The sequence below is a fragment of the Papaver somniferum genome, unplaced genomic scaffold (genome assembly GCF_003573695.1).
Source record: "Papaver somniferum cultivar HN1 unplaced genomic scaffold, ASM357369v1 unplaced-scaffold_29, whole genome shotgun sequence".
Lineage (NCBI taxonomy): Eukaryota > Viridiplantae > Streptophyta > Magnoliopsida > Ranunculales > Papaveraceae > Papaver > Papaver somniferum.
The window spans coordinates 3,029,063-3,050,025 of NW_020639929.1; the positions used below are offsets into that span (position 1 = coordinate 3,029,063).

Genomic DNA, 20,963 nt, shown 5'->3' on the forward strand with positions numbered 1-20,963 from the left:
CTATTGAACACTACTCCAAAGCTACATTACCAGGGACAAGTTAAAAAAAAATTATACCACATTTTATGTCATTTTACCAAATATAAAAACCATTTCTTCAAATTTTCATATTAGCTTGATAAAAAAGAGAGAACAAGAACTAAGAATTTTGTTTGCTTCACAGAAACATAAAAACTAAAAACATTTATTCCACAGTAACAGGTAGATACCGTGTTAGGTACAACAACATACACCAGACATGGTTATTTTAGCACCGATTCCTAATGAAAGAAGTACCGGAATCACCAAAAAAAAATGCCATGGAGAGAACTCACAATTTATATGTCACAATTTTTCTAAATCCGAAACCCTAACATGCTTGAGAGAGCACATAAGCCCACGAATCGTCTTGGTGGATCGGTTCTAATAACAACTTGCACTGATTGAGGGTGGCATGATTGGTTGTATTGAATCGGTAAAGGGTGTAAACGGACCGGAAAGGGTGGTGTGCTCTCTCGTGGAGCTGTCATGAACACAAGTTTTGTACCCCTCCGTTCCACTTTACTTGTTTTATTTTCTGTTCCAAAATAGATGAAAGTTTTAGTATTTTTCCAAAATTATCTCTAATTTATCCTTGCTTTGGAATCACACAAAAGCATATATTCTCATCATAATCAACAAATAAACAATTACTCCAATTTTTAAATATTTCTCATGGAGGATATATACTTTAATCCATAAAAATTTGGTACATCCCAAGTAAATTACAATGGGATTGGTAGCTTTCTTTAGAATCTAAAAACTAAAAACTAGGTCATTTAGTTTTTCTAACAGGGGTGTATTGGATTAAGATTTATATGGATATTTAACAATCCTAAAAACTTCTAGGTATTCAATTAGGATATGTAAGGATTCATTAAATATCCATGGTATTCAATTATGATTGTTTTAGATTCCACAAATATCCTAGGTATTCAATTTGTTTAAGATTTTTTAGGATAGTTAAAGGACAAAATATATATGGATTCTTATGGATATTTGTAGGCAAAATATGTATGTTATTATCTCATATCAATCTTAAGCCAAACCACAAGAATTTCATTGATTCTTATGGACAATTTTTTTTTATCACAAAATGTTATGTTTTTCCACCACCACCAACCATCACCGCCACACACCAACCACCACCGCCCACGCTCACCAGCACCACCACTGACCACCTCCGCCACCACCAACCATCACCGCCACCACCATACACACCAACCACCACCGCCCACCACCACCTCCACCCACCATCTCAATTTTTGGATTTTTTAAAAAGAGAATCATGATGACTTTGGTTTTTTCAAATATATTACTAATTGGTAATATACTTCAACTTTTAAAAATCTAATTACTCTTAAAACAATCCATTATAATCCAGAATCATATATCTATAAGAATCTTAAAGATTCTTTAAGAAACATTATAAATCCACTAGATTCAGGTAAAACTAGTATCTAATTGTATCTAGATAAATCCTAAGAGGGTTGCACTAGCCGGGTACATTAGTTTAATTATGGTTTTGGTCTCAAACAAATTTTGCATAACCAGGTATTTATTAGACGAAAATCTGCTTGCAAAAATTAGCCATTCATTATGTTGCCTGACCTTTTGCCATCGTTGAATTTTAAGTAGATTGTTAAACTTTAAGTGAACTGAAGATCAACGTGTTTTTCAAGTTTCTTTTGGAAGCCAACTTATGCATTTTGTGTACATGGATCATCAGATCAGTTGTTCTGCTTGCTTTCCATTTGACTCCAAACCACCCAATTGGTTCAATGATACAAGATAATCTAGTACAAGCCTTTTAAACAAAAGAAGCCTATTATTGGGGCGTCACACTCCAATAGAGGGGCTTCACATGGATTCTTAGTGACCAAAAAGTTAGTTATGGAATTCCATGATGTAATAACAAATGTCTAAATTAGCATGGACTTAACACGAATTCATTGTACGTGATCAAGGGAAGACAAAGCAACCTAGAGGAAATATTAGAACCAAGATAGGAAGTGAATAAGATGAGAGGAAACTAACATATGAGGACAAGCTTGCTAAACTTGAACTTAAGATACAAGACTTAACAGATACGTTAGTTGCGTTGATGAAAGAAAGAGCTGTCAAACGAAATCCTATGCGTAGAAAAGAAAGTACAAAGAAAGAAGAATTAAAAGAAGATGATGATTTCATCTGTAAAGAGCTGAACTATGTTGAAGAGCATAAACACGATGATTTTGCAAGTGAAGACGAAGTAATTGCTGATCGGAACTTACCACCAGTCTTTGACTACGGTCCAGAAGTTGAAGATGAAGACAGCTATCCAGAAGTTGAAGACGGAGTTGTTCTTACATCTGATGCTATTGATACCCTTATCAGGGAAGAAAAGGAAGTTGTAAATTCTTATAAAGAAGAGGTTGGTATTGAAGAAATCTGTATAGAACTTTGCGATAGTTTTTCAGAAGTTGAAGAGGAAGTATTGTTTACAGAAGATCTCGTTGATACGCTTATCAGCAAAGAGACAAGCATTGTAAGTATTTCTGCAAACCAGACTCACTCAATTTATGAGAATCAAGCTATACATCCGGTAGATGATTTTAGTTTGAAATCTCAACTCGATATACAGTACAAACTTTATATACTGTTGATAATCCTAATTTGGGATCAAACTATCACAAGGAAGTTGGTAGAGCAAGTTACAGAAGTAAGATTCATGAGAGAATTTTACTTAACACCGAGAGAAATATGTTGATGAGGGATTTAACAAACTGTTGTTTAAGTATTCCATCAATATGTTACGGAAGTGGTAATCATGGAACTCAAGTTTTATATATGGCAGAAAGTATTAGTTTGAATTCAGACTGGTACAAGAAAAATTTTTGTCACAAGGAAACATGTGCCGAAAATAATACAAGTCGAATTCGAGGAAGGATTTTATTGAAGTCCAGGTGGAATACTGTGGCAGATGAGACATGCCATGAGGTGCTGGATTCCTAGGGTTTGATCCAAGTTGAAAGTCAGTACCTAAGAATTCTTATGAAAACCCAAATTATGCAAAATTTTGGTATTTGTTTGGAACTGCATTGCAGTAAGAGGCTGGGAAAAGGAAAAAAGGATATGCTTGATGTCAGTTTCTGTAGGTTGAATGATTCCAGACATGAACATGGTGGTGCTTCAAAGGACGTGTTATACATCGACACTGGGAAACCTGAAAGCCTCCTTACCACGTTGGTAGGACTGTTAAAGAACCTAATAGGGATGGAAGTTTCAACAAGTTGCAACTGTATTATACAAGCTGGATTTTTTTGGAGAGTGTGAATCCAACGTTCATAACTTGGGTTTAGAGACTAGATTGACGATAATTGATCAAGACATGATCAAGGAGGGAGAGATTATATATCCTATTTCATTAGGTGCTGGCGTTCCATTCACTAGTGGAAAATACAAAAAAAAAGTCTGCCAAAAATAGACTTATAATCGCTAAAAAGGACTGTGTTCGGTAGCCCTAATATTGTAGTCTTATTTTCCAAAACGACTGTGTCTGAAACACTAAAAATTCTTTCAGTTACGACTACCTTCATCAGTCTACATAGTAATGCTGATTGACACAATTGTTTTGTCGGATTATATTTTATATAAAAAAAAAAATTGATTCAGATGAATCAGCTTTGGATTCAGCTGAATACAAAACTAGAATCAAATATAATAGTGAAGAATAATTTGTATACATATTATACTACTTCAAGAATCAACAATCACCCAAGATTTAGATTTGTTACTTTGTCATTTTTACTATTGTTAACCTAAGTAACAAAGCAGATACAAGAAAAAACAAAAATGAAGTCTTTCCCATGTGCTTCGTAAAAGCATTTAAGCTCATCCTTGCTCCTCCACTTGGATCCTAACGTTTCAGCTAGCTTCTTCTTCTGGAAAGCAAAAGTATTTCCTCTTTATAACACTAGTGGAAAATGAGGTTTTTATAACCCACATCCGAGACCCTCAGTAACAGTAGTTGGACCGTTGACCAAAAATAGCCGTCTCTGATATGATAAAAACACGGAAAAAATCTGAGATGATTAATAGCCGTCTCTGATAATTACGTTTTTTCCCTAAAACTGATATCGATCCCGCGACCCATGAAAACAGATTTAGATGTGATAATTTTTTATTATTTGATTGAGCATATAAATACATTTTTCTCTCTCTCAGTTTCTCTTTCTTCTCCTGCTCTCTCGGTCTCCTCCTCATGCCATCTTATCCATCTTCTTCATCCTTACCACCAAAGTGAAACTGAAAAAAACCTCAGAAGAAATCAATTAAATTTTTGCTCTTAAACCTATCCCCTTTCCCCGTCAGGAAGAAATCCATCTATTGTTCTTGAACCATCTTCTTCTTTTCATCTTTGCGGTTAAGGAGAAAACTGAAGAGATCTAGAATGATCGTGATGAGATGTTAAAATTGAAAGAAGAGGAGTTGGAAATTATAGGGAAAGAACAACTGAAACTTAAATTGAGTTGAGTTGAAGAAATTGCAGAAGTTGAAGAAATTTAATCTTACTGTGGTATAGCTTTCTTCATCTCTGGTTTTTAAATTTAGGGTTCATAAATTTTTGATAACGGGTTTCCATATCTTGATCTTGATTTGCTGAATCAGAGTTTCTGATTAGGAGTTTTGAATTTTAGATAAAGGGTTTTCGTTTATTGATCATGAATTGTTGAAATAAAAGTTTTGATTTAGGGTTTTGAGTTTTGATCTTGACATTTGATTTCTTCTAGATTAAGGGCTTGGCTAATTGATAAATTCTGAATTAAGGGTTTCAATTTCTTGATGTTAGATTTCTGAATCTGGGTTTAATTTTGATTTGGTGATTTTTTTTTTGTAGGTGCAGAGTCTTCCACTGGTTCAATATCTGAGAGCGAAAGAAGCAGAAGAACCCAGAGATGAAAAACCATCATCAACTTATGTTTTATGGTGCAAAGATCGATGGGCTGAGGTTAAAAAAGAGAACCCGGATGCAGAATTCAAAGAAGTTTCAAACATTTTAGGATCCAAATCCAAATGGAAGAATGTAACTGAAGAAGAGAAAAAACAATATGAAGAGAAATACCAAGATGATAGAGAAGCTTACTTGAAGATTGTTGGCAAAGAGAAGCGCGAGAACGGGGCGATGAAGCTACTCGAAGAGGATTAGAAGCATAAAACTGCAATGGAACTGCTTGAACAGTACTTGCAGTTCAAGCAAAAAGGTGCAACAGAAGTCAAGGATGGCAAGAAAAAGAAGTAAGCAATGTGCACACTTGATTACGCATTTTGCGAGAATTTTCGATATCGATTTGAATTGGTTTTAACTCTTTTTGTTTTAACATTTGTAGGAAGGAGCAGGATCCATTGAAGACGAAAAGGCCATTGACAACATTCATAAGCATGAAGCTTTACTGATGCTTAAGAAAAGGAGAAAACTGAAAACATAATCAAGGTTTGTTTGTTCATCCATTCGACAAAATTTGTGAATTGTTGTGGAATTGGAGTCTAATGCAGTGTGTAATTGCAGAAAACGAAAGTGAACCAACAGAAGAAAAAGAAGCTTAAGGGTGAAACCAGTGCAGTAGACCCTAACAAGCCAAAGAGGCTTGCTTCCTCATTCATTCTACTCAGGTAAAATTTCATTTGTCGAACTTGCGAGTTTCGTTTATTTAGTTTGTTTCATTTTTGTCTCCTTTTCAGAACCTTGCACCTGAATTGTGCAGTTAACATCAAGGAGAATACAAGGAGGTGGGAATACTGGAAATGCTTGTGCTGCTTGCTTTGGTATGATTCACAACTATAGAGATGAGATGATTAAACTATACCATGTGGCTTATTTGAAAGATAATCATTCCTTTACTTTACTTATACCTCCATCTGGTTTGAATTACTAAGACCTTATGCTGCAATGCTGCTTGTGAGTGAAAGCATACAAGTTATTTTTGATATTGAAATATTAAGGTAGATAGTAATAAATGAGCTCACTTATAATCTTTTACCTCATAACTTAACTTAACCAGTTAATAAGTTCACTACATAACGTTTTCGAGGTTTTTTGAGAATTATTCTCAGTTCATGTAACTGTCATGTAGCTCATTTGGACATAACTTGTCCCGTGGCTCATCTGGTAATGTTGATTTCTAATACATAGGACCAGCCATTGATCCAAATCTTCCATGGTGATTACTATGGAAGTTTAGTTCTAAAACCTTGACTTACTTACATTGTACACCAAATCTTCCATGGTGATTACTACGGAAGTTTTATTTTGATTTTTTTGTTTCATGTTAATCCTGAAAGTATTTTAAGAATGGTAATGCAAGTTTTAACTCTTTTGTGTTGTAGCTTTGAGTAGTGTGCTGGTTATTTAGATTATAACACAGACTTTTGCGTAAAGGAAAGAATGGATATATAGTTCTTCTTTTGTTTGACGTATTTCTCAGGTTACTCCACTGTCCATTGTTAGGGTTCTTAGAATGAAATTTATTTTCCAAAAAGATTACTAATTATAACTATTTTTCTCTGATTCATAAGGTTAGTTCACGGTAATACTCCATTTATTTCAGTTTTTGTTTATTTGACTATGTTATATGCAGATAAGATTACTAAAACAGTTATGTGAGTGATAATTTATAATATGCCAGATAATATGAAATGTATGGTAATACTTTTTTACATTTTTATCGAAGAGGTCTTATTTGTGGATCCATAAAGCTCTTTATGCATCACTAATGAAGTTTTTGTGCTTAGGGATTGCAGTGATGTACTGAGATTCGTCATGGAAAGTGGTGACAAGGGTTGCGAGGTTGTTTTCTTAACTGAAGAGTAAGCTATCATGTGCTTCTTTGAGATTAAGTTGTTCATCTGTTGATGTTAACTGGCATCACTTGAAATACTTCCGACCTCTTATGTGTTTGCTATAAATGTCTTTCAGCTTTGATTCGACACAACAAGCCTGTAGTTGTTGCATTCAGGCTGGCAAATGATTATGGAGCTTTGAGAGAAGCACTGGGTTCAGAAAAATGGTTTAGTTACTTTTCTTTTTTGTCTCCTTATAAATCAGAAACTTACACCTGAATTATGCAGTTAACATCAAGGAGAATACAAGGTGGCAATACTGGAAATGCTTGTGCTGCTCACCTAGGTATAATCCACAACGAAAGAGTTGAATTAACTACAACGTAGATATGGTTTACTTGAAAGATAATCATTCCTTCACGTTACTTATACCCCCATATGAGTTTGAATTACTAAGACCTTAATCTAGTATGCTTCTTGTGAGCGAAAGCATACAAAGTTATTTTTGATATGTGACATATAAAGTTCGATACTAATAAATGAGCTCACTTATAATCTTATTCTTCTTCCACTTATAGCTCCCCTGCGCACATATGATTACTAGTTTAGCTTGTGTCAGTATCTTCTTCTTCCCCTGTAACTGCCTTCGATTTCCCTGAAGCTTCTTTTTTGTTGCAATCTTCTCCTATCGTAGTTATGGTTGTGCAATAACTTTCCTGTAGTTTGTGGCCAATACTGCATGTATTTATATACATCTTTCCTCCAGCTAATATTATTAGTTGTTAAGTTACATATGTGATGTGCCCTGCAATAAATTAGCCAACTGTTATCTACATGACCTATATGTCAAATTACCTCACATGTGCTTTCAGCTACTACCTATTGATAGAATGTCTGTCAAATTACCTCACATTGTTGTACATGACCTATATCTAGTAACTTATTTTGTTCTACCGTGTATTATGAACTGAACGAAGTCATTGTACTGTTGTTGATTTTCTTTGCAGGAAGTCGCATGTAAACCAAGGATACATCACATGGATGCTCTACTTGATATCATTTTTGAATATTGGCTGATTAAGATCATTGTCATAGGAGGAGCTGAATTTTTATCAGTTATCTATTAGTTTAGCATGTTGTTGTCAGAACTTGGCTATCTTGGACATGTATTCTATGAACCCAGTATTTCATCTTTTTTGTGTAGTTTTACACCCAATGGATAAAATGAATGAATGTTAGAATTCTCAGTTTGATTATAAATTTCAGTTAAATTTGAAGTTGCACTTGAATTTCAGTTAAATTTGAGTTGCATTTGAATTTCAGTTAAATTTGAGGTTGCATTTGGATTTCCGTTTGACTGTAGTTTGACTTAACTAGACTTGACTTGACTGTTTGACTTAAATACCAGTAAGATTAATTCAGATTCAGCCATTCAGACATTTCAGCTGATCTGAATTCGTATTTTTTATATTATAATTTAAATCTACGACTAATGTATGCGGGTCATCATTTAGTTACTCTAAGAAACGGTCTCTGTTCAGAGACCCACGCAATTAGGGTCGTGCAATTAAAAAACGCTTTATAAACGACCCATTCAGAGAACCCTAGAACAGGTCATTTAACTCGTTTATATGACGTGTCTTGGCGGTCGCGGAATGTCTGATTTCCACTAGTGTAAGTATAACTAGATAACATAAACAAAATGACCTTCACCCTAAAGGATAAAGTATTCAGTTAACATTTTGAAAATGCAAAGAGAAGTGACCAACCTGATTTTAATTGTTCATATATGACTTTTCCCGGTTTAATTACTTCTGCCATTCCAACTTTGCTTCACCCATGTAGAGTTTAGGTTGTTCCAGTTCAATATCTAGAACCTGCAATCACAAATAAAATCTATTAGCCAATATATTATACGCTTGCTAAAATGGACACAAGTACACTCATACATATTTATATCAGAACTAAAAAGCAAAAGAAGAACTTATAGCTTGAAGGAAACACAATCAATATACCTAAGCTTGCTAACTGATGGGTATGACATACACGTAGCAAAAATATGTCTGATCATTAGTAATTTAACAGCGTTCTAAACGATAGAGTATGGTGTACAAGTAAACCTTTATTACATATAAAGTGTTCTCAGATGCAGCTGCCTTATAATTTATAGTGATTATTATCTAAGAGTTTTGGTTCTACTTCCACAATACTATAATAATCAATTGTCTAGTTCAACCAGCTTATATGTTAAAGCGTTTCAACAACAATAGTAGAAGCAACGTCTACAACACAATACTTACCAAGTGGTTACCTTTGACAAGCTCTACAATTAACATTTCGATGCAGCTCTATATCTATAAATTTATCTATCCATAAATTTATCTATCTTGTGCTTCTGAAATAAACCAAAAGGTGTAGACATTAAGAGTAAAAATAATACCTAATGAGGATGAAAAGCAGTACCAACATTACAAAAATAAAAAACTAATAGGTGGTTCACAATAAAACAGTACCTGATAGACACTGCAGTTGTCAATAATTCTACCCAAGCCTTAATGAACCAGTACCTAATAAGCACTGGAGAATGGTCAAAATTAAAAGTTATATAACAACAAAAGAGTATCAAAATTGCATTAAGTTGTATACCTGACTATAATTGAATCACACAGGCTCCAACTTATCAGTTGGATGAGTTAGAGGGGCATCTTGACAATGGAAAATCGAGATGGACTTCATCCCAATTCAGAAATGCTCGAATATCCTGCTTATCAATGCTTCCATTAATTGTGATTTATATCTCCAAAGCTGCAACTATACTGCAACACAGTAAAAGCACTTCCCGATCGAATCAGTTGCTCAAGTTTGTTTACTAGGAAATGGTAGCTAATAGAACATGATAAAGCAAGTAATTTAAATAGATAATACTTATAGAGCTTCAACAAATAAGGTTTAAGGTACATGACTTACCCTTAAATACAAAAGTGGGAAATAAAAACCTTCTTAGTATCTCATATTAGAATGGATGGATAAGTGAGTTACCTTTGTTAAGTGACCGAAGAATCCATCGTCTACATTGGAGGTACCCAATACAAGATCAAATCCAAGTTTGATGCAATCCCAAGGAAAGAGAGATGCTAACATAAATGCCAGCACCATTTTAATAAAAATTTGGATGTTTGAAACCCCAAGTTTCTCAACATTTCCCCCCATCAATCTGTACACAAAACAAAAAACCAACTCAATTTCAAGAGTAAAACAATCACTTTGACGTAAATCTTAATAAAACTGGAAATATTAGCGCACCATTTACCCCAAGTAGTAACATTAATAGCAATTATCTAATCCTAATAAAGCTAGAATCTTCTAAGGAATTTGGTACTAATGAAACTTTTGTTTGGCCAAAAGCTCACCCGAATTCAGCTTCCTAATGTAATTGCGTTGGATGCTTCACGGATGACAGGTAAATCTGATTCTTATCCTCTGTAAGCATGAAAAGTAATACAACAATTTAAATAATGCTGAAAGGCCTTTTAGTAAACTGAAGAACCCAACCAAATGCCACTACCAATTCATTAAATAACAAAGGGACGCAGTTTCACATAATCAGTTTCTAAGAAGACATACCATGTGCAGCGTAGATAATAATTCCTCCCATTGGACAAGGTATTCCACAACGCTTGTAACACAGCTTGGAAGCATCACTGGTTCACTGTCTAATCTCTTACCAATGTCATTTAGATGGCTCACCTGCAACATCCAAAAAAACATAACACCAAATTGTAATATCAATGACATGAAAGTGAAATACATATTACAAAACAAGTAGAAGACTCATCTTTAGGTAGATAAATCGAGTACAAATCTAGCTTACCATGAAACTGTTGTGCTTGAGAACCCCCCAAAATCTAATTCTTCCTACTTCTCTTCTTTTGACTAATCTTCTCAATATCTTCTCAAAAGAAACACAAACCAAATTCATTGTAAATCCAACAAATTTTAGATCTAAATGATGGAATACTATCAACACAAGCCAAATGAAAACAAAAATAAACCCAAGAAAATCAATACAACCGGATTGTACATAAATATAGCAACCTAACTCACAACTCAGATCATAAAACTGAAATTAGAACCAAACCCATTATTTGAACTCCATGAAATCAAATGAAGAAGCATAAAAATTGAGGATTCTTGAAAAAAAATTTAATATATATATAAAAATCAGACTCATAACATCAGCACTTACGAAGAATCTAGTGTTTTATAAACTCATATTCTTGGACTAGTCAGTAATAGGTCGTGCATAAAGTATAGAGATTTCGTTTTCTAGGGATTATGTCGGAGAAAATCAAACTTCTAGGGTTCAAATGGATTATTGAAAGATTGGTGGCTCTCTAAAAGAGTCACAAACTATACCTGCAAGTGCACAGGGTCTAGTGTATAGAACAGGGCAAGCAGGGTCGAACCACAGAGACTTGGAGTGTGCAAGTTAAAGAAGTGCTAAATTATTCTAAGCTATGAAAAAGACAGTGTGTAACAGCAGTGGTAGAAGAATTTAGAAGTAATGGCAATGCTGTGGCTCAATGCTCAGTGCACAGCATGCAAGGCAGTGTAGATAGTGAATTGAGATGCAAGATTGTAAAGAACTGAGAAGTTGGAGTTTAGGTTGTTGAATCCACAGCCTAGTTTCATAGAAGTCCCTACTGTGATATCCTAGTCCTCTTTTTCCATCAAGGAGTATAAAGGTTCTAGCCTCAAATACCTTGAAGGTGTGATAAACCACCTGCAATCATGGAATGAATTAACCTTAAGATAGAAGTCTGTCAATCCAAGTATTGGTTGTCTAGATAAAGCACAACCAAGCAGAGATTAAACTACAAATGCCAATTCCTAGCATTACCCATCTGTTTAAAGCATGGGCAATCAAAAATTGAGCTAAAATCAGTTTACATGGCTTGAATATACATCAAAGTTTTGACCTAACTACCAAGGATGCATGACATACTAGGTGAGAGCAAGTTGATGTGAATTCAGAGGTTAAAGCATGCTTTTCATTATTAGTTCATGGAGAAAAAGTAACTCAAATAAAGGATTCTAATCACTGGGGTTTCATCTAAACCTTAACAACATAAACTAGAACATTGTGAGCAAATGTAATTGAGTTCTACTGAACATGAAATTGTGCTAAAAATTGAAATTGAAATTTAGAATTAGAATGAAACCAGAAAATTACAAAACCTAACAGTGGAGAGCACTGGCTAATCCAGGCCTCCAAATGGTGCTCTGGCTAATCCAGGCATACCCATTACAACATCCCAAAGCATCTATTTATACATGCACAAGTTTTTCCAAAAAACATAAAATTAGGGTTTCATAAAGATTGAAATTAGGTTTACCTAATCTCTGAAAACTCTCAAGTGCATCGACCCAATCTTCTATTTCTTCTCCTGATGCTACCCATTCCTTCAATTGCTCTCAATTTCGACCTAGTTTACCAATTTTACACGCTAGGGTTTTAGAGAGAAAACGTGTAGAAATTGGGAAAATAGGTGGCTAAAGAGAAGGGAAAATGATGGGATTAGGGTTGGTGGTGTTTTAGAAGAGATGGTGGTGGTTGTGGTGGTGGCAGAGAGTTGGTGGCGGAGCTGTTGGTGCGGACATGGGTTTGCAGACATGGAGAAGAAGGAGAAGGAAGAGATGAAAGAAAACCCGATAGAATTTTCTTAGGGTTCGTTTGGTTTGGGTGTATAGATATTAGATGCTTGGGTGTTAGACGGAATCATCAAATCTCGATGTTCTGCTTGTGAAAGACGTCGGATGAGAAGATTATGGATTAATCCAACGGCGTGATGGAGATGGGTATGGAGCGACCGTTGGATGTGGGATACATCAAAATTGACGGTCCAAGATGGAGTTAGGTGTTATGGTGTTAAGCGGAAGTATTGAGATTTGATGCATAGTCAAAGAAGCGACCGTAGGATTCAAATGCAATCTAATCTGAAGGCTTAGAATTTAGGCACTATGATGTTTGACAAGAACTTCAGATTTTGATGCACTATAGTGAAGCGACCATCGGATTCAGATGTAATCTAATCTGACGGCTGAAGATGGAGGCGGGTATGGATATAGAAAATGGGTTTGGGTAAGGGTTTTGGGCGTTGGGTATGCCAAGCCCATATCTTCTTTAAGAACAATTCTTCCTTCTTGAGCCCATTCCTAACTTTTTGGTCTTGTGCGCATCATTCTTTGTGGCTTCCTTGCGTAATTTCTTCCGGCTTTTCACCACTCTTCAGCTCTTTTCCGCTCCGCAAGTCATCCATACTTTATTTATTACCTAAAAATATAAAATTAAGTAAGAAAAATATTTATTCTTGAAAACAATGAAAATACAGAATATGGGATAAAATGTAGAATTAATGCACAAAGGATGAGTTAAATGCCAAGAAAATTATATAGAAATATGCACTTTTTAGCACTCATCAAATACCCCCAAACCTGAATTTTACTTGTCCTCAAGTAAAACAAAACTAAGGAAATCCTACCTATACCACTGTCGCTGGTCTCTCGAATGCATTTAGCGTATGCACTAAGCCTTTTAAACCACTAAGTGTCCCTAGTGGACGAGTGAAGTCTCGTGAAGGTTTGCTTAGAACGTACCTACAAAGTTCTAGGTCAAAATATAAGCTTAGATTCCATCGAATGTGACATGTGCAAGATAGTTTAAGCTCACAGCAAAATGGAGATGTCAATCTAGCTATCAAAGGCACAATCCTAGCACTGATAACAAAAAAAGACATGTGATAAGAGTGTAAAGTGTATCTACACATGTGTAAAGAAAGATCTGAAGTTATGACTACTAATCACCAAGAGATAGTTTCTCAGGATAAGAACCAAGGTCGAAATCTAGCTAGCTGTCCGGACTTTACGAGAATTGTGAATGAGTTGGAGGTATTTCACAATTACTCGCGTTGTACATCAATGGCATACACCCTTCCTTGCTTATTACAATGAAACAACAAAATGACTATTTACATGACTCTTATTTACATTGACTACTCTCTTTTATTTTTGGAACAAGAGAGGATGGAATTGATAAATACTTGATTTTTTTGTATTTTTCTGATATTTTTTTTTTTTTTTTTTTTTTCTGAATATATACATCGTTTTTTTTTTTTTTTTTTTTTTTTTTTTTTTTTTTTTTTTTTAATAAGGAACACTTTTGATACATACAAAAGGAAACAAAAGATTACATGACACTTTGCAAGAGGTAGCCCTTTTTGATGCACCCAGTTAAATTCGATGGTTGTCTTTCTTAATGTAACCTCCACCTTCTATCCCAACCAACCAAAGAACAAGCTAGTCAAGTTTCGTTCAGTATTCTAAAGTGATTGGCAATCGTAACTTCCTATCAAACACCTTGAAGATCGAGGCCATACATGTATTGGTAGATCGTGCGCGTGCAAATTTCTTATCACTATGTGAATTGTGCTAGAATCAGGGTGCCTAAATATCTAGACTAAGACTCCTAATAATTACATATTTGCACAAGAGTCAACATTTCAAGGTAAATGAGCTCCATTTTTATGATTTTTTTTTTTAATTTTTTTTTTTATTTTTTTTTTTAATTTTTTTTTTTGGAATTTTTCAATTTTTTCAAAAAGAAGGAGTTTTGTTTTCAATTATGGCATATTATCGTGGTATCTACTCTATACCCCCAAACCTAAACTAAACATTGTCCTCAATGTTTCATAATATGGAAAGAATTATAAAACAATATATGAAGAGGAACATGCTGAGTAGAGTAAAAGGAGAGAGAATACCCGATTGTGCGGCGAAAGCTCGATTAAAACTCCGTTATTCAAGGAAAAAAAATCCATCATATTAAGAGTCACAATGGATGAGCACAAAATATACACAAAAGGAAATTTAACTAACACATTATCTACAAGAAAATTTGGTTTTTAATGGGATTGGACTTTTTGGGAAAAATTTGGTTTTGTCGGGAGACATTTGGTTTTGATGGGAAAAAGAAAAATTTTGGTTTTTAGGGAAACATTTGGAAAACTTTTTGGTTATTTAGGGAAAGAGTGGACCAGTTTAGTCCACATAGACCGGGTCCTCCAGGTTGGTTGTTTCAATGTCGGGTGGAAATGGCTCAAGGAATGGCTTTAATCTCTGCCCGTTGACTTTGAAAACGTTCTTGTTGGAAACATCCTCCAGCTCTACAGCTCCATGAGGAAAAACTGTGCGTACTAGGTACGGACCCTTCCATCTGGAATGCAGTTTTCCTGGAAAAAGATGTAACCGGGAGTCATACAGCAAAACTTTCTGACCAGGAGTGAAGGATTTGCGCAGAATACGCTTATCATGAAACATCTTCATCTTCTGCTTATATAACTTGGCACTATCATAAGCCTCATTTCTCAATTCTTCAAACTCGTTGAGTTGAAGTTTCCTTTGAATTCCAGCTTCGTCCAGAGAGAAGTTCAGCTCTTTGATTGCCCAGTATGCACGATGTTCTAATTCCACAGGTAGATGGCACGGCTTTCCGTACACTAGACGATAGGGGGACATGCCAATTGGTGTCTTATAAGCTGTTCTATAGGCCCACAAAGCATCATTCAATCTTAATGACCAATCTTTCCTGGACGGGTTGACCGTCTTCTCCAGAATGTGCTTAATCTCCCTATTAGAAACTTCCACTTGTCCACTAGTCTGAGGGTGGTACGGAGTAGCAACCTTGTGAGTTATGCCATACTTGCGTACTAAAGACTCAAAGTACTTGTTACGAAAATGTGAACCGCCGTCACTGATGATAGCTCTAGGGGTACCAAAACGTGCAAATATGTTTTCCTTTAGAAATTAAAGTACCACCTTGTGGTCATTTGTTCTGGTTGCTATGGCTTCTACCCACTTAGAAACGTAATCAACTGCGACTATGATGTACAATCTACCGTCAGAAATAGGGAATGGACCCATGAAGTCGATCCCCCAAACATCAAAAATCTCCACAATCAAAATGGGGTTCAATGGCATCATGTTTCTCCTCGAAATGCTTCCTAGCTTTTGACAACGTTCACAAGCAACACAATAATCATGGCAATCCTTGAACAATGATGGCCAATAGAATCCACACTGCAAGATCTTTGCAGCGGTTTTCTTGGCACTGAAATGGCCTCCACATGCTTGGTCATGACAGAAAGATATCACATCTTTCTGTTCAGTATTGGGGACACATCTCCTAATGATTTGGTCTCGGCAGTACTTAAACAAATATGGGTCGTCCCAAAGGAAATGTTTAACTTCAGCCAAGAACTTGGAGCGGTCTTGTCTCGACCACTGTGAGGGCATTCTACCTGTAGCAAGGTAGTTAACAATGTCGGAAAACCAAGGAAGGTTTGACACAGACATCAATTGTTCATCAGGGAATGATTCTCTAATCAGCTCAGATTCATCAATAGACTCACTAGTTAATCGGGACAAGTGATCAGCAACCACATTCTCATAACCTTTTTTATCACGGATTTCGATGTCGAATTCCTGTAATAAGAGTATCCATCGAATAAGGCGAGCTTTAGCATCCTTCTTAGAAAGAAGATACTTCAAAGCCGCATGGTCAGTGTATATGATGATCTTAGATCCTATCAAATAAGATCTAAACTTGTCTAATGCAAATACCACGGCAAGTAACTCCTTCTCGGTAGTCGAATAGTTGAGTTGAGCATCATTAAGAGTTTTACTAGTGATTGTACCTTATCAGACAAGATTTGGTTGACAATGATGGTGCAATAGGTTGTGTTACTGTCAGCAATGGACCAAGAAAGTTAGTTGTTGATCCATCTCCATTGTTACGAGCAAGGGTCAATAAATTTCATCGACAGCAAAGTTTAGACAATGTCATAACTAACTTGGTAACGGACCATGAAGAGGATGTGCTGACAAGACATAAGAAGAAGACGACTGAACTTCTACTAGCAAGTCGTGTTATTGCAATCAGAGATTTTGTTTCAACATGCAAAGGTGAATCAACCAATGCTATTCATGAAAAGAAGCTCATGCCTGTTCGATCGTGTCAAGTACCAACAACAAGGAAGAACTACAACAATTGTAGCAGATATTTCGTACTACAACATCGATCGAACCATGTAGTTTTTGTTTTTGATCGAGGAAAGAAGAAAAGAAAGATGGTGTTCTCTGATTTCAAAATAGTAGATGATAACCAGAGATTAATATGTTCAGATTTTAAAGATAGGAGGAATGAGCAGATGTTTTCTATTGGTGAAACCAAGCTCAGTACTAGAAGCGAAGGTTTGGGTCGTGTTTATGACTGTGGGAGTCCAGATATTACACAAGAGTTTCAGCTTCCTAAAATGGGGGAGCCATGATACAGGAGTACCGTAGAAAAAGTTGAGTCATATTAAGGCTAGAAGAGTAACGTGGAGATTATCTCCACGGATCCATATTAAAGCTAGATAGTTGGATGTGCAGATTATATGCACATAATTTTAGTGGTGTGAAGATCATATTCACACAAACAAATAACAGAAGCAAAGATGAGGTTAATCGTTAGCTTAGGTTTAATTGAGCCATATTACGGCTAGAGAGTATCTAGAAGGTTCTAGAAGAGGTGGAAGTTTGATAACTGAGCCTAGAAGTTTAAGGTTTTATACTTTAGATAGGATTCCTAATTTAGATGAGTTCTAAAACTCATAGCTTTATTTCTTTTCCAACAAGTTTACACCCATATAAAAGGAGGAGACTTGTAGGTTAGAAAGGTAGAGAAAACGAGAGGGAGAGAAGTCAATTATTGATTGTAATAGAGTTTTCTTTCAAGCAATAAAGAAGAAGAAGTTAGTAGGTGGAGAGAAACTCGAAAGAGAGTGCAGCCATATTTTTGGTTTGTAATAGAGTATTTCTTTCACAGTTTAAAGAAGAAGATGTTAGAAGAAACAATCGTGTTCTTTTCTTTGTATTCTATTATCTTTCTTTTGTGTTCTTCCTAACTTCCTATTAAACATCACTGACTCTAGGTACCCTTGATCGATTACGTATCACGAAACTCATATTTCTTATTTATTTATTTTTTTGATAGGGAAAATTAAATCTCATGACTTCATTGTTAATCATACTGATCTGCCTTGTTCGTTTGGGATTCGATTTATGTACATTGTAATGAATGATCTGCCTTGTTCGTTTGCGTTTGGATTTATGTAAATTTTGTAATCAATGTATCTTATTTATTTGTTAATGGTATTGAGAGTCGTGGGGTTGAGCTTGTGCCAGCACAGAGAAACTAGGTCCTATGACTCAAAAAATCACAGTCATTAAAGGAAACTAATAAGTATTGTTTTCCATTCACTCATTGGTAATTAGTTAAGATTTTGAACGTTTCGCAAACCCCTGGTGACTTTATTGTTAATCATAATGATCTGCCTTGTTCGTTTGTGACTGGATTTATGTACACTGTAATGAATTGGTCTCTCTACCCCCATCTTCTTTGTAATAGGGACCAAATTTAGTGAGTATCATCTCGTTTACTTTCAATTCATTCCACATGTTTGCAACTTGAGAACCTCAATAGTTGCATATGGAGGCTGAGGTTTTAGTTTTTTAAATTGTCCCTGATATCGTGTAGCTTTTTGTGGATGGTTGGAAAAAGAATTTGAATCTGTTCAGGCTCAGTTTCATTTCATGCTGAGTTCAGGCTTAGCTTTTGAATGTTTCTCCTACTCTAGATAAAAACATGCCGGGTTCTCTTGTCCCTAGAAGAAAGGTTACGCTAGTTTTTCTTTCAAAACCAAATCTATTCACTCAGAAGGCTTTTCGTATCCACTGAAACATAGAAAGAGGTTCGAACCAAACTCAAGCTGTTTTAAATACAAACATCATAAAGTAGCTGACGATTACTTTCCCCAAATTATAACTAGAGTCACACAACAGCCAAGCACAAAGAAGAGATATTCTCCCTCAGACAATCATTTGCAGAAACCAACCTTAAAATTCAACAAAAATAAGTAAACCCCATCTTTCCCTTCTTTTCCTCCAAGTAGTTAATTCTCGGCATCTCAGAGTCATCATTACCGTCTCTTGCTATTTCATTCTCTTCTTCATCTAGCAGAACGACCTTTTCCCTGCTCACACAATTATAGTACACGCATGTCAGGGATACATCACATATCCATGTTGCGAAACACCTCGATTTGGGCCAGAGGTACGTCACACAAACTAGAGGTCAATTTGGTGTCAATGGGAGAGTGAAAGAATCACCTGTCCATCAAAGTGTCGCACCAGTACATTGCTCTAGGCATATCATCCCTTTTGCCAGTCTGAAAAGTTAAGATGAAAAATAAGTTCAATGGAATTTGTAATAGAGACTAGGGTTGTGGCCGCTTTATCAAATCTTTACCTTAGAAATTATAAGGTCCAAAAATCACGAAAACAACAAAATGACGAATAGACAACACCACCACTATGTATACTGCACTTTTTAGGTGTCAAAATAGTCCAATTGCATCCGATCAGGAGCCGGAAGCCATCATATCTTCAATGTTTCATATGTGAATAAAATGTAAATAAGGAACTGGCAAATCTAGAGAAACCAGGGAACACGATGGTATTAAAACAAGTGGAAAGCTGGGCCGCTTTGTATGCAGGGGAACAGGGGCTAGGCTATTAGTGACGGATTGCAGAATGCTGCCCTCCTAAGACGGAGCTCTGCAAACAATCCGAAAGGAATCCTCTGTAACCTGGCGGGGAGCAGCAGTTCTCTGGGAATTGAAAGATAAATTATCCAAGCAAGGAGGTAGAGGCTAACAGATACTTACAAAGTGCCATCCCACTATTTCACCACAAAAGTTGCAGACAGTGTTGTACTTCCTAACAAGTCCGGGATGATCTAGCATTCCATCTTCGACGCGATGCGAATTGATCCTGTAAAGTTGAACATGTCCAAGTAAAACATGAGTTGTTTATAAAAAAAAGTAGTAAGGGTTAAAGATTGTACAAAAAAATCTTGACTCTTGAGCTTATCAAAGGAATGGAAGTAGGTTACCCTGGATAGCGATTAGTGTAATATAGCTTTTCCTCCCCGCCCTTCCCATAAGAAATAACAACATTGGGCTGGCTTCATCAAAAATAAACATTAGGAACATATCTAACTTCTCTGCTAACTCTTATGTGAACAACCAATCAAAAGGTAATAATGAACAGATTAAAAACAACTGAAAAATCAACTCAACAAACTTATTTTCTAGTCATGCTATGAAGTAAAACTACAACCTCCAAGAGATGCAATCACCTTACAAGTAAACCACATAATCAGTGAAATGATCAAGCAATAACATTTGACAAAACATCTGACTGATCTCTTAGTAGTACTAATTAGCTAAATAGAAATCATCAAATCATGCTAAAATTATCCAGGATTTTTATTTCAAAAATCAAAATTATCTTACTTACTTCCAGGGTGACTCTCCTTTCTAAAGCAACATGGGTTACTCGTCCGTATGAGTGATAGCATTTATCACAGCAATATTTCCTTCCTGCTATTTCGATTCTGGCTGGAACAACAATATCCTTTGATTCTTCTTCTTTGTTTGTGGTTCTAACAACAACTTCGGTTGATCCTTCTGTTTCTGAAATTCTTAATCATTCAATTTCACTCTTGCTTCTTCGATCGTCATTCTCGCCGCTCAGAATCGTATCACAAATTTGGGGGAAACTATTATGCCCTAAATCTGCGCGATCCCTTCTCTTTCCTTTAAATAGTACGCCCGCCGAACCAAACTTTGGGCGGGCCGTCCATGGGCTTTGCTTTGCATCTAACAAGTACTCATCACTAGGGAGGTATATCGGTATAGTAATCATATCATCGCCTTGTTCACAAAAACCTATGAAACCAAATGCCTTAAACCTCGTATGCTCTCTCTACGTTGCCAGCCTAGGCTCAGATGATCAACTAGACATCCCATAATGTTCTAGCCCATGAACCTTTTTTGTGCTAGTAAGAGTGCAACACAAGTTTCATCAATGTTGCAAGAAACTAAGTCTTTAAGAACCATTTCAACGAACAAAGTTCCGAGACCAAATTCACCACCAAATGAAATACTACCGAACCAAAGCATTAG

General features: G+C 35.8%; 2 long non-coding RNA genes across 5 annotated transcripts; both read right to left on the bottom strand.

The window, feature by feature from the left end:
- Positions 1 to 160: 160 nt before the first annotated feature.
- Positions 161 to 12,672, bottom strand: LOC113341320. 4 transcript variants are annotated; one of them, XR_003355885.1, is made up of 10 exons: positions 12,234 to 12,672; positions 10,709 to 10,786; positions 10,462 to 10,584; positions 10,248 to 10,317; positions 9,877 to 10,051; positions 9,484 to 9,653; positions 9,351 to 9,404; positions 9,138 to 9,232; positions 8,607 to 8,714; positions 161 to 556 (listed from the first exon to the last, which is right to left on the bottom strand). It is a non-coding gene; the product is annotated as an uncharacterized LOC113341320 (long non-coding RNA). The 4 variants fall into 4 exon arrangements; XR_003355888.1 differs by having other exon boundaries at positions 9,351 to 9,414; XR_003355887.1 differs by lacking the exon at positions 161 to 556 and adding an exon at positions 3,870 to 4,055.
- A 6,003-nt stretch (positions 12,673 to 18,675) lies between these two features.
- Positions 18,676 to 20,552, bottom strand: LOC113341314. The gene is made up of 5 exons (XR_003355878.1): positions 20,296 to 20,552; positions 19,889 to 19,956; positions 19,662 to 19,767; positions 19,105 to 19,163; positions 18,676 to 18,968 (listed from the first exon to the last, which is right to left on the bottom strand). It is a non-coding gene; the product is annotated as an uncharacterized LOC113341314 (long non-coding RNA).
- Positions 20,553 to 20,963: the final 411 nt, after the last annotated feature.